This window comes from Podarcis tiliguerta (genome assembly GCF_965153285.1).
Source record: "Podarcis tiliguerta genome assembly, chromosome: 10".
Classification (NCBI taxonomy): Eukaryota; Metazoa; Chordata; class Lepidosauria; order Squamata; family Lacertidae; genus Podarcis; species Podarcis tiliguerta.
This window is the reverse complement of record NC_139543.1, coordinates 42395525-42409263: the sequence shown is the minus strand read 5'-3', so window position 1 is coordinate 42409263 and position 13739 is coordinate 42395525. Positions and strand designations below refer to the sequence as shown.

The 13739-nt window shown below is 41.5% G+C and overlaps 1 protein-coding gene and 1 long non-coding RNA gene across 20 annotated transcripts in view; one reads left to right on the top strand and one right to left on the bottom strand.

Annotated features, from left to right (window-relative positions):
• Positions 1-5676, bottom strand: part of LOC310658443 — a 58745-nt gene extending 53069 nt beyond the window's left edge. For all 5 annotated transcript variants that reach the window (XR_014502317.1, XR_014502318.1, XR_014502319.1 and 2 more), the window contains exon 1: positions 5532-5676. This is a non-coding gene — a long non-coding RNA (uncharacterized lncRNA). The remainder of the gene's footprint in view (positions 1-5531) is intronic.
• Positions 1-13739, top strand: part of GRIN2B (glutamate ionotropic receptor NMDA type subunit 2B) — a 282448-nt gene that overhangs the window by 117082 nt on the left and 151627 nt on the right. The gene's annotated exons all lie outside the window — the stretch shown is intronic.

Genomic DNA, 13739 nt, shown 5'->3' with positions numbered 1-13739 from the left:
TAATCCTTGCTGAATATTAAAATCCTGACTACATTGCTTTCCTGGACATTTCCATCAGCATTAGTAGATGGCCCTTTATAATGACCGTGCATCAGTTGATAGATGCTATAGGATCTTCGCAAGGTATTAGTGTAATTTTGAGTCATGGCCAGAGAATCTTAGCAGTCTGGAGGAAAGACAGTCAATATTTGAAGGACGTACAATTCTAGTTAAAAGGACATAGAAAGCTGCTTTATACTGAATCTAGCTCATTACTGTCTATGCTAGCAGTGGCTCCCTAGGATTTCAGACTAGAGTCTCCCCAAGCCCTATCTGGAGATGCAGGGAACTAAACGTGTGACTTTTGGCACCCAAACGAAGTGCTCTATCGCTGAACAATGGCCTTCTCACTTCCCCCCACATTTTAAACAAATCACAGGTAGATCAACTACAGTGAGTTATACAGCATTAAAGTTTCAATTTCTATTTGCTAGTCATTTTATATAAAGAAAAATGAAGGTTGTGTTTAGGGGATTTCAAGGTCCAAACTAGATGTAATGGGGCTACGTCTGTTCACAAATCTGCCCTCATATTGTATGAAGTGGAGATGGGATGGGGACTGAATTTTTACACCATATGTGTGGGTGAATGCATGGAATTTTGGGAGTGAAATTAGACTCCATCTGCTACTATACATATAAATGGACACACACGTGAATAAACAGTTCTGGATGCCCCAGTCATGTCATTAGTTTCCAGCACCGTAAAATGCAAACTGTTGCTTGATTCTGATTAGATGCTGACTTCCTGCAGGTTCTGGAGTTTAACAGAGAGATGTCAATTTCAGGATCAAAACTCCACATGGGTGGGGGGAAAGATGAGTTTTTAAAAGGCAAAGAAAAGTGAAGTCGACATATTTCAAGGAGAAAAATGTAAAGAAGCAAATGAGAAAGCAGTTAAGCTATTTGCATAAGCTTATTCTATTAGAAATTAAGGACAGAAGTTGGTTGGATGTGTTCATTGGTATGTATGAGTGGATTTAACTTGCATACCTACATAGGGAGTTGCCAGTCATTGTATTTCTAGTGCATATGCAGTGGTTATGTGTTATTAGCTTCATCTCATGTTGATGCCTGGCATGAACATATCAAAGTTCCAGGGCTCGACTGCACAACCAATTTCAAAGTGGTGGGATGCAAACTCCTGTGAGAACAGTTTGGTCTGGTTCCCAGGAACTCTTCCAGTGCTTGTGGTTTAGTACTAAAGCACTGACCCAAATATGAGAACCTGCTGTCTGATTACACCCTGACAGTGCATTGATTAATATTAAGTGTTTTCTGTTGCCCCAAGTTCTACTAAAGATGTGTTTTTTCCTTTGCTGCTTTCTGGCCAGACAGTCACTTATTCTGGGGACCATAAAGCTAACATTTTGGAGATTATGAAATTTACACTTAACTAATATTTATGAAATTATGTATGCATCAGTACTCCCATACTAGGCTTGTTAATTAAAATGCATGAAATGGCTCCTACAACTACAATACTGACACAAATATATTTATAGAAAGTCGGAAAATCAGTAATTAAGTTCCCATTAATCCCTTGCAATATTTGGTTATGAGTTTTGTGGGGGTGGGCTGTATGCCTGAGACCTGTTCTGATTCCTGGATCAAGCACGGATTCAATTCTTGGAATAGCCAGGCTAGCTTCCTAGTGAGGTAATGGCCCTCTAAATATGGGCCTATAAGGTAACAAAGGAAGTGGCTTTGTGCCATATGGAAAATAGGTGAGTCCCTTCAGTCAACTTGCTGGTAGTTAGAAAGACAAAGGGCAGAGTTGAGAGTTGGATGTGTAAGCTACAAACGAGAAATAGAAGGCTGAAATCTGTGAGACAGAGCCATGCCTGATTTCTGCTGGAATCCTAGTCTGTGGCTATGGGAGAAGACCCTCTTGGGATGCTAATGCTGTGAGCCTCTCCATCTTAGGCTCAGGTTTTTTATATGTGTAAAATAAACCATATATCCTAAAGACACCATGGTCTCTGCTGTCCCTCATTCGGAGGAAACTGAATCCTGGATAAGAACCAGGAACCCCTAGAATTTTGCAGTGCTCAGAGATTGGGGTGGAATGCAACACTGGTGTCAAAAGTGGGATTCATGTTTTCTAGAGGAGGACCTGTGAGCAAGGTGTGCCTGAGGCAAGTTGGAAAGAGGAAGAGCAAAACACTTTGAGCGGCTTGTGTCAGGGACTGGCAGGACTCTGAGGAGTGTGGGGCAGAGGCAGGGACTGGGAGAGTGACCCAGGAGAGGGGATCAGTGATTTATAGGATTTGACGCCACCCACAAAGGCAGGAGCCAGGAGAGGAAGGAGAGTCAGAGTAGTCCAAGGTGGAGGAAGGAGCCATGAGATAACAGACAAAACAGTAGATTTAGAGGACTTAGTTCTACATTCTGATCGTTAACTTCAGTTTTGGAAGACATCATTCCAAGAAAAAAAAGGGCATTTCAAAAGATCCCTTGCATAAGATTATTGGGTCTGTTCCTTAATACATTGTTAGGTAAAATAAAAGGATTCCTAAATGGAGAGACATTTATTCCTTTATTGTGTTTGGAAGACACCATTCTGTATCAATAGCCAGGAAGGAGCTAGTCCAGCCCTTTTTTGCCAGAGTATACCATACCCTTTAATCATTTAGAGGGGGTGGGCATGTGATGTGGAAGTGGGTGTCGGGGAAGAAATATGCTTTAGTTGCAAAGGGGCCTGAAGGCACAGATTCACAGTGAGACGTTTCCATGGCAGTGCTATAGAAACCAGGTTTTGCTGCTTGCTACTTCTCAGAATGGAATTTCAATGCTTTGCGTAGCTTTGGTACTGTTATGAGTTTGTGGGTGCCAGACCTCTATATTCCTGGGTCCAGTAAGTGTTAGAATTTAATCAAGGCTTGGGGTATTTAAACTGGATACTAGACACTTCTAATCCCTGGATTCAGCAAGTTTTAACAGCAAATTAAGCCAGGCTAGCCTTTCCATTATGAGAATAAAGGGCTTGTGCTAGACATCAAATTGGTGGGCCCTCCTCCCTCAACAGATAATGTAAGAGTTTAGAGTAGAGAGGAGGAGAGATGTGACCTAGAAGAAAAGCAGCAGGCTAGAGATAGAGTGAGGGAGAGCAACGTTAGAGAGCAGGATATTTGATACCCGTTTGAATCCAAGGCTGTGACTATGGGAGAAAAAAAGACCCTTTTGGGGTGTTAGTGCTGTGAACCCCTCCATTGAAGACTCAGGTTGTATATAGGTGTGTAAATAAGCCATATGCTATAAAGACACTGCAGTCTTCACTGTGCCTTATTCCTGAAAGGAAACATGAACCCTGGGTGAGCGCCTGGAACCCCAGGAATCACCACTCAGAGATTGGAGTGGCATGCAACCGTACAAAAAAGAAGCAACTCTTTAGAATACAGACTTTTACATGTTGTCTCACGCTACCCTTCACTGTATTCATCACCTAAGTCACTACTCTACTTGTGCTAATACAATCTGTGACAAAACACTTTGTTTTGTTTTTTTAAAAAGCCTATCTTTTTTCTTATATGTGGCTTCTTTAAATAAATGTCATAGAATCATAGAATTGTAGAGTTGGAGGGAACCCCAAAAGTCATTTAGTCCACCTCCCTGCAGTGCAGGCATTTCAGCTAAAGCATCCATAACAGATGGCCATCCAACCTCTGCTTAAAAACCTCCAATGAAGAAGCGTCCACAACCTGCCGAGGGAGACCACTCCACTGTTGAACAGCTCTTACTGTCAGAAAGTTCTTCCTGGTGTTTAGTCGGAATCTCCTTTCTTATAACTTGAACCCATTGGTTTGAGTCCTACTCTCCAGAGCAGGAGAAATCAAACTTGTTTTCTCTTCCTGTGACTGTCAAGGTTTTCAGTTTGGTTGACAGATGGATCTATTCTTTGTTCTAGTTTGAATATACCATATTTTTCAGTAAGCCTAACTGCAACCTGAGCTATTACTGTTGCAAAAACTATGCATAGGATGGTCACTTAATAGGGTCTATTGGTATTGCTGCATTGTCAATAAGGCACTGACATCAGGAGTGTTAGGCTGATCTGAGGAACTCTGAGTAGAGTTGCAGCTCATAGCACCAAATATTATTCTTTTGGTCACCAGCAAGACTAGAGAGGGATTAGGAGAGAAATGGTAGCTAGGAGCATCACTCTTCTGGAATTCAATTTATGTAATTGCCATGACATTATCATTTTGCAGACTTGGCAGCCATATATTCCTCCTTTCTGAAATGTTGTTTAAATTAGAGTCAGACCCACACCTACCAGAAACAGTCAGAATATTCACTCAACTTTTATATCAATCATTTTCAGCTACATGTACAAAACAAATGCATTCTTTTGTGAACATTGTTGATAGAGTAAAGCAGGAGAGAATACAGTAATTTGAACACTTATGGAAAGCAGTGATCATGTACTAAAACTGGCAGTAAAATAATAAACACATATATGCATATTCTAAAATTCTGCAAGTGAATCAAATCATTCAAGGGGCTATTCATATAATATCCTTGTTTCCACAAATTCCCAGTAATCTGATTACTCAATAGGACAAAAATAGTATGGTTTTCTGAATGTTTCAACATAATATGTCAAACAAAAGGGAAACTGAGACCATAATGCAAAATAGTTTTTTTAGTGAAAAATGTACTGTAAATCAGATCATCAAAATTAGCATTCCCACTTCGAGACTGCTTTTAAAAAATTGTTGAATAGGATAATTTTAATTGAATGCATGGACTTAATTTCTTAACTTGTTTTGACATGTTTAAGAACATCAACTGATTTGCTTTTTAGCCTTAGAATCTGCTATTAAAATGAAGGATGTCAGACATATAAATAAAAACCTTCTTAAATTTATGCAATTGCCTTAAAAGTATTATATGTTACATTTAAGGCAGAATTGTTAGAAATCTCAGCTGTTTGGTATTATTAACTATTAGCCTCATACCTGGTGCTGCTCAGGAATTCTAAGAAACTAATAATAATAATAATAATAATAATAATAATAATAATAATAATAATGCCGGTGCTCATTTGAAAGGTTAAGTCTGGCATCTTGATTCAAAATGTCATCTAACTGTATCCAAGCATAGATTAAGACCTTTGCCTTGATCTCAAACCATGCAGAATTTGGTTATCTTAAGAGGTGTCCAAGGGCACAGCAAACAGATAAACAACTTTTGAAAAAGTGTACCAGATACTAGCCCTTTGGTTAAGTGGATGAGGAGGAACCCACTGAAATTAAATTCAAAAGGTGAAGGTGATGCTGGAAGGGAATGACTATGGTGTGGAAAAGATAAGCCTGCTCATCATCAATGGGTTTACAGTTATCCTGTTTGTGCCTAGGGGTTCTTCCCGACCCAGCCTGTTACTTGAAAGGAAAGGCCAGCCTTTGTGTGGAGGCCTCCTCCCTCCTTACAGCAAGTTTTAAAGGCCATTCACAGGCTAGAACCTCCATATCTGTCCCTATATAAGCTCACCTGCCAGGTACTGTTTACCATCTGCTGGGGACTAAGTTCACCCACAAGAGCTGGCCAGATTGGGGTCAGAAGGAATCCCTGTGGACAATGCCAGCAAGCCACACCTAACTTGGTGGCCCAACAAGCTGGTTGCCCTGGTAATGGTGCCAGTATCTTGGAAGGACAGGAACGCAGGTGGGAGGAGATATTCTGTTGCTATAGGAACGGAGATGCTGCATCCTTTGCTGCAAGCCCTGGCTGTCTCAAAGATGGGTAGCAGATACTTGCCAAGTCTTCTGGCAAGCATTCAATGGCGGAGGCAGGCTGAAAATTGGGGAGTACAAAGAGAGGTCTAGCTGCTGGGAGACGGTAGAGTGATCAGGAGAGAGAAAGCAGGCTTGGGAGAGAGGATAATTAAAGGAGACTAAACCACCACCTCCTCTAAATCTGATTCCATACAAGAGGAGGTGGCAGAAGGGAGGTGCCATGCCCAACTTGCTACACATCGCATCCATGCAGCAGGTTAGTACAGGAAATTGCTAGAATCATGGCCTTCACAGTAGTGGCTCCAGACTCCGGAATGTCCTTCTGGAAAATCATTCCTGAAGAGGCTAGGAAATCCACCCGCTTGTTAGAGTTTCAGAAAGGCTGTAAGACCTTTCTTCTATGTCTAATCTATAGCTGCACTGGCAATGTTCTGTTAGTAGGGATAAACTGCAATAAGTAGTGAAAGGGGAGGTAGTAGGAGGCCTCCCTTCCCCTCTGTGGTGGGTGCAGCAATTACTGCTGCAGCATTTGCAAGCAATGAGAATGAAGAAGGGCTGTCTTTCTGCCATCTCTCTCCTTTATAACACCTGACATGGGAGTGACTGATATTGCACTAGCTTTGGGGGAAATAATGTTTCCTAGGGACTTCTTGCCGCCCAGTGTGATACGTTGCAGCAAGGCAGAGACCGTAAACAGGGTGGTGGGGAGAGAGAATTCCTTCTCCCTTTCCCTGTTTGCCTGTTTAGGGAAGTTTTTAATGTTTGATATTTTATTCTGTTTTTAATCTGTTGGGAGCCACCTAGAGTGGCTGGGGAAACCCAGCTGGATGGGTGGGGTATAAATAATAAATGATGATGATGATGATGATGAAGAAGAAGAAGAGAGAGAGAGATTAAAATTCAAGACATAAATAATTTAAGACTCACCTTGTGTTTGAGGCAAAGTTTATGAGCCCACAAGACTTGTATTTCTGAGCCCCAAAATATAAGTCGTGTTGACATCACTAGGAATAACGTTGTAATTTAATTGTGTGCAAACCATAAGAGGAATCACCGACTGTGAGCATCTCCAGATGTCCCGTTTATTCATCCTGATTTGCTTGCACAAACTACACTTTATTGAGCATTCACTCTGATTTGTTTATGGGGCAATTAAATGACAATGAGCATTCTTCCTGCATTCTTCATGATGCGCAGGGTGTTTACACATCTTCCATTAGACTTTTGTTCATCTCACATTTTTAAATGCACTTCCCTGTCATTTTCCAAACCACAAATTGTCCATTTAAAAAATAAAATAGATGTGTTCCACTAAGGTAACAGAGTGCTTTAAGCTGCTTTAAATGTGCAAACCTAAATATCCAGAATGCACTTGAATCTGTCTCGCAAAATACAGAGGCTCAGGGTGCTGCAGGCATCTTTGGTAAGAACTGAAAGCATTCACAGGTATCTTCCATTTTCCTTGGCTGTGTTCACCGATACCTTTTCATTCTGAAGGATGGCCTGTATCACGTGTGTGGAATGTCTTGGGCATTGGAATCAGCTGTCTGGCCTTGTCCCCTTCACTCTCGCCTTCTCCTATCCTTGTCTGGAAAATTGCCTTCTGCTTGTAATATTCTGAAACAAGGAGGCTAATCAAAGGCCCTTTTCTGTGGAACAGGGACACTAAGTGACAAGATTAATTTTTGTAATCAAGCAACTTAATTTGGACAATTCCCCTCCATGCTTTTGCTTGCAGAAAATAAGGCAAATCACATTCTGGCAAGAACCTTTCCCTCTGCATGCAGCAATATATTTTTTCTCTCTTGTTGAAAAGGGTAGGGTAGTAATCCTTGGAATAGGGGTCTGAAGGGGGGGGGGGGAGGAAGGGAAGGGAGGAGACAAAGTTTCAGAATTAAAATGATGCTCTTGGGAAAGAGGACTGTATTCATCTGACTGATGATGATTTTGTTCCTTTCCACTTGGAATGCAGTCAGTGGAGCCATGGATGTAACAGTACAAATACGTAGCATTTGCAGCATGCTTTCAGAATTATCTCAGTAGCTACTTCAAAGGGCACATCAACACTACTGTCTTAGAGAATGTGTTTCACACAGAAAGGACTTTATACAATCTGATCCCTACCTCTACCTTTGGCTGAGATAGGCCAGAGACTTTGGTGTCCTTGCAATGTTTGCCTTAATTACAAATATGTAAGCAGAGCTTAAGTGCAAGCTAGCACACATACCTATAAGTAGACAGCACCAGATTCCCTAAGAGAATCTGAAGCAGGCACCTTAAATTCCAAACGGCTGTTTTCCTCTCAAACATTATTATTATTATCATCAATCATTTCATTTCTATACTGATTTATATTTAAGGGAAAAAAATTCAAAGTGGTTTGCAACCTACATTAAAACACCAAATAAAACAATCCAGAACAAAACATTACTGAAGAAAGTCAAGCATACATTCAAACAACCTAATTAACAGGAAACAAAAACATTATCTTAAAAGATTTAAAAATAAGACACTACCAAGGAAGTCAAATATAAAATGCACATTTAAAACGGCATAATTAGCAAGAGAATAAAATATTACCTGGGACTGCACTAAGAGAAAGCGAAGATTTCTCCAGCCTCTTCAGCAGCCTCAGCTTTTGTAGCTGGAGTCCATCCGGGCCCTGCCCTCCTAGGCACAGAGCGGGTCTTCCAGATTTCGCAGCCAAGATGCTGTAGTAGAGCCCAGGTCTGAGACCCCCACAGCTACAGAGGAATTGATCCTTCCCAGCACCATCCATAAACATTCAAGGAACATTAAAAGGTCCTTGCAATCAAGCTAGCCAAACCCAGGCCATTACCCTTGTTTGATGCTCGGAGTAAGGGCTTCAAAGCCTTCCCCTTCTGCCTTTTAAAGTCCTCCTTTTTAGTTTCTCCCTGCAGTGTTTGTAGCATCTCTTTCTCTGCAGGGGGCATCTTCAACTCAACTAGATCCCCTGCCATTTTTTAGCGGTCAGTTTGTTTACAGCAACTGCTCATGACATTATTTACAGCTCTCTCCATCTTTGTCCCTTTCTTCCTCCTGACCTCTTACTGTGTACCGCAGTTGCCTACAGAATTTAAAATAAGACCCCAAACTTACAGCAACTTCTTTTGGAAGTTTAAATAACACAATTTTTGTGGGGCTAGTGGCAGCAGCACCACCTGAAAAATATTGGGTTGATAAAAACTACACAACATCCACTTTGCACTTCATGCTAAACCATGGTTAAACAAGACATGTAGGAACAAGAAGGAGCTGTAGTAAACCTTGAGCCTGCATGTATTCCATCCCCTCCCCTTATCCTAGTTTCTCTGAATCTCAGTTTGCTGTGTAGTCATCTTAAATTACACAAGAAGCTGAGGTTCAGGGAAATTATCACTGCTGAATTCCCTCTCCTGGCAGGAGGCGGTAAGGGGAGGAAAGTGTGTGAGTCCGGAGCTCGTTCTGCACATCTCACTAAACTAGGGACTGGGAACTTGTTTCCCTACATATAAGGACAAATGCAGGGGTTTTTTTGGCATCTGGAACTCATTTTAGATCCATAGAACACTAAGGCTCCATCCGCACTTCAATTTGTCCCGTGACTTCAAGTGGTTTCAAGTCACAGATCTGAAAGGGTTGGGTTTTTTTGTCCAGCTACTTTCCCTGGGAAACCCTGCTGTTTATTGCCGAATTGGAACAAATGTCAATCAAGTTTTCTGCAGATTTTCTGCAGTAAATAGTGGGTTATCCCAGGGAAAGTAGTGGGACAAAAACCTGAAACCTCTCAGACCCATGACTTGAAATCACAGGAAAATTGTGGATATTACTGGAGGAGGAGCTTAATTAGACTTGATCTATTGAAATCCATTGATCCAAGTTACATTCACTGATTTCAAGAGCCTGTTCTGAGCATGGGTGTGGACACAGTGTGATAATGTGCATTTAATGCTGGATGCAGACACCTTTTGTGGAACGCTGTACACATAGCATCATCCTTATATCTTATACCCAGCTCTACCTCTCTTTTAAATCAGAACCAGTGAAGGCAGTGAAGGTCCTGTGTGAGTGCCTGGAGGCAGTTGGAGGATTGATGGCACCTAATGGATTGAGGTTGAATCCTGACAAGACAGAAGTACTGTTCTTGGGGGAGAGGGGGCGGGTGGGTGTGGAGGACTCCCTGGTCCTGAATGGGGTAAATGTGCCCCTGAAGGACCAGGTGGGCAGCCTGGGAGTCATTTTGGACTCACAGCTGTCCATGGAGGCACAGGTCAATTCTGTATCCAGGGCAGCTGTCTACCAACTCCACCTAGTACGCAGGTTGAGACCCTACCTGCCCGCGGACTGTCTCGCCAGAGTGGTGCATGCTCTAGTTATCTCCCGCTTGGACTACTGCAATGCGCTCTATGTGGGGCTACCTTTGAAGGTGACCCGGAAACTACAACTAATCCAGAATGTGGCAGCTAGACTGGTGACTGGTGGCGGCCGCCTAGACCATATAACACCAGTTCTGAAAGACCTACATTGGCTCCCAGTACGTTTCCAAGCACAATTCAGAATGTTAGTGTTGACCTTTAAATCCCTAAACGGCCTCGGCCCAGTACACCTGAAGGAACGTCTCTACCCCCATCGTTCTGCCCGGACACTGAGGTCCAGCGCTGAGGGCCTTCTGGGGTTCCCTCACTGCGAGAAGCAAAGCTACAGGGGACCAGGCAAAGGGCCTTCTTGGTAGTGGTGCCCGTCCTGTGGAACGCCCCCCATCAGATGTCAAAGAGATAAACAACTACCTGACATTTAGAAGACATCTGAAGGCAGCCCTGTTCAGGGAAGTTTTAAATGCATGACATTTTGATGTATTTTTAATCTTTGTTGGAAGCCGCCCAGAAACCCAGACAGATGGGTGGGGTACAAATAAATTATTATTATTATTATTATTATTATTATTTTCTCTCTTCCACACTATTTGTTAGCCTAAAGCACATTTTGCTGGAATGGTACTGTTAGATATAATTATCCTTTGATATTTATCTATTTATTGACTAGTGCAGAAATTATAAACTTTTCTTCATTGAATGGTAGTAAAAAATAGAATATAAAACATAATACAAATAATAAAACAGTGCTTTAAAAAAGAATCCAAAAGGAATTAAAAGTTGCAGAAATCAAGCAGACTAATTTGGGAAGGTTTGGGAGAAAAGAACTGATGTCAACAAATGTCCAAAACATAATGTTGTGGGGTTTGCTTCACTTCTAGGGCAAGGTAATTCTAGAGAGCTGGTATCACAACACTAAAAGCCTGTGCTTGAGTCACAGCATGCTTTGTCACTGGGGCATGCAGCACCATTATTTGGTGTATATGGCTGGGTTATTTGAAAAGCCTTGCCGTATCATTTTATTTGGATACTGGCTATGCAGTAAATAAATTGTGCTTCTGTTTCTGTTTCTGGCACATGCAACAGTTATCTTATCTTCCTTCTACTGATATCATTTTTTTAACAAAACAACACCAACTTGATATGTTGACAATATTCAAACTTTAGCCCTGCTTTTTAGTTAGGGCTGATTTAGTCATAAAGTATGAATTCTGTTCCTTTGTTGAATGAAAAAGGGAGATAATTTTGGCTTCAACACTTGCATGCATACATTTAGTTTTTGTGAGTACTCATGCATATAGTATTGAAATTTGCTTTCCATGGGTGAGCTTGAAGTTAAAATGCACAAAATGGTTTGGTTTTTTTGGCAAGTAAAATATCAGGTGTAATGAGGTCAAGTTAAATGCCAAAGAAACCGGCACCATTCACTGTTTCCCACTCCCTTTTGCACAACTGTGGTTGCAATCTGTTTACTCAGAAGTAAGTCACCTTGAACAAAGCCAAGGACACTTCTGACTAAGTGTGGCCAAGGCCGGGCTGCACATTGCTGGTCAGCACCAGCAAGTCTCACTTTATAATGTCAGCCTGTTCTACTTACTAAGATTTGCACATGACTCAGGTTAGTATGATTAGGACAGAAGCAGCTACAGCATTAGTTTGAAAGACAAAATCTGAGCAGCTTGTTCAGTTTAATAAGCCACTTTGAACCTTCCTTCCAACTTCCCACACGAGCATCTGTAGTGTACGTTAAAGAGACTGTAGTGGGAGGAGACTGAGACCAGGCACAGGAAATCCAATTTATTATGTTCTCCCTACAAAATAGTCTGCTTGTTTTGGGTAACTGTGAACTCAAGAACTTTGAATGTTAAATCTGTCAGATCCAACAGAAGATTTTAGGACTGTGGTCTTACACACGTTTTCAGGGAACAGGCCGTGATGCTGAGTACCAAGATGTCAGCTGCCTGCTACTGAATAGCTGCTACTTATGCATAATAAATATCACCCAATTATTGTGATTCCTTGGCAAAATGTTGGTCAAAAGGGTCTCTCTTCCAGCTTCTGCTTAGCTGGTTTTTGACTGTATGATCTACTACAGAAAGAGTTAGAATGAAATCGTGTTGTCATCTGAAAAAGAAAAGAAAAGTGTTCCCCCTTGGGGAGAAGGTGTACCTAAGAGCAACCTGTCCTGGAACTTGAAAATGAGAGAGGTTGCAGACTGGCTGGCAGTGCATCTTCATTTGGAAAAGCTAGAAACACAAGCAGGTTATGTGCTGACAGTTGTATGATTCTATGATATGGTTCCTAAGATTTGATTTTTCTTATGTTGTTAAAATGATTTCCAGCAGACAAGTACTGATAACTGGTAGGAAGGGAAATGAGTGTCTTTGTAATACTGTGTGTGTGTGTGTGTGTGTGTGTGTGTGTGTGAGAGAGAGAGAGAGAGAGAGAGAGAATATGTGTGTTTAGGTGTGTGTGTGTTCAAATGAATAGAATTTGAATGCAATTTGCATAATAACTGGTTACTGTGCACATTCACCAGGTCTCATGGAGAATGTGCACATAATCCTTCCATGAAGAGGGAATTGTGCACAAGTGGCATTATTCAGGGGATGCACACACAATCAGTCATTGGTGGCGTGTCCTGACAATGGCTGGTAGCAATTAAAGAATGTAACGATGCACTGAGAACCCTCAATAGCTGCTTTGGAATGGACTTTGTTGCTACTGTTGTCATAGTAACAAAACTGAATATCTAAATCGGGACTCAAATTCCACAATTTTCTCCTCTCCTTCTTTCTACCACTCCAAACTGGCAAAAGGCTGAACAAAATGTAGGGGATTTGAGGATGAGTGACAAATTTGTGGGCATATCAGGCAAAGTATGATAATGGGAATGAGGAAATCATAGTGGGGAGTGTGGCTGTCACTTTATAAACCTACAGTTCACTCACCTTCCATTCCCTAGGGGTGGGCAGACCACATAGCTGCCCACAAGCTGTGGAAATCTCTTTCTGGCAGGGAAGTTGGGTAACTCCAGCAATCATTAGCACTGTGACAGTCCCATCTCCTAACTTCCAAAAGGCAATAAACGCACCTTACCTGGCTGTGTACTGCTGGTCAGAGTCACCTATCAGTCAGAACCCACCTGGGTCAGGAGCCCTTAAAAATGGAATGTTGCCAGCCATCTGACTTCTGCAATTTCTTCTCACAATTTTATTAGTCAGGCTCAGAGCCTATGTTCTCCTCTACATATATCTTGAAATATTGTTTTCATTTACTGCTTCAAATAACAAACATAGGATTGTAGCCAGTAGTAGGATTATAATCACTGAGAAATAAGGTGTGCTTGCTCAGGGGAACCCCAAGTTTTTCAGAAGTAAAAAAATCAAAATCAAATAAAAATCATAGCAGCCCAATGAAGACTGAGCATGCTCAGTAGCCACAGAGTATAGAATGATAGCTTAGTTCAGTTCAAATAAAACGTTTCTTGCTTGAGGTCAAATGCCAATGCAAAAATTAGGAAAGGCTCAAAGGGTAAAACAAATCATGTTTGCAAATAAAACTCCTGAAAACAGTATGTATATAAAGCA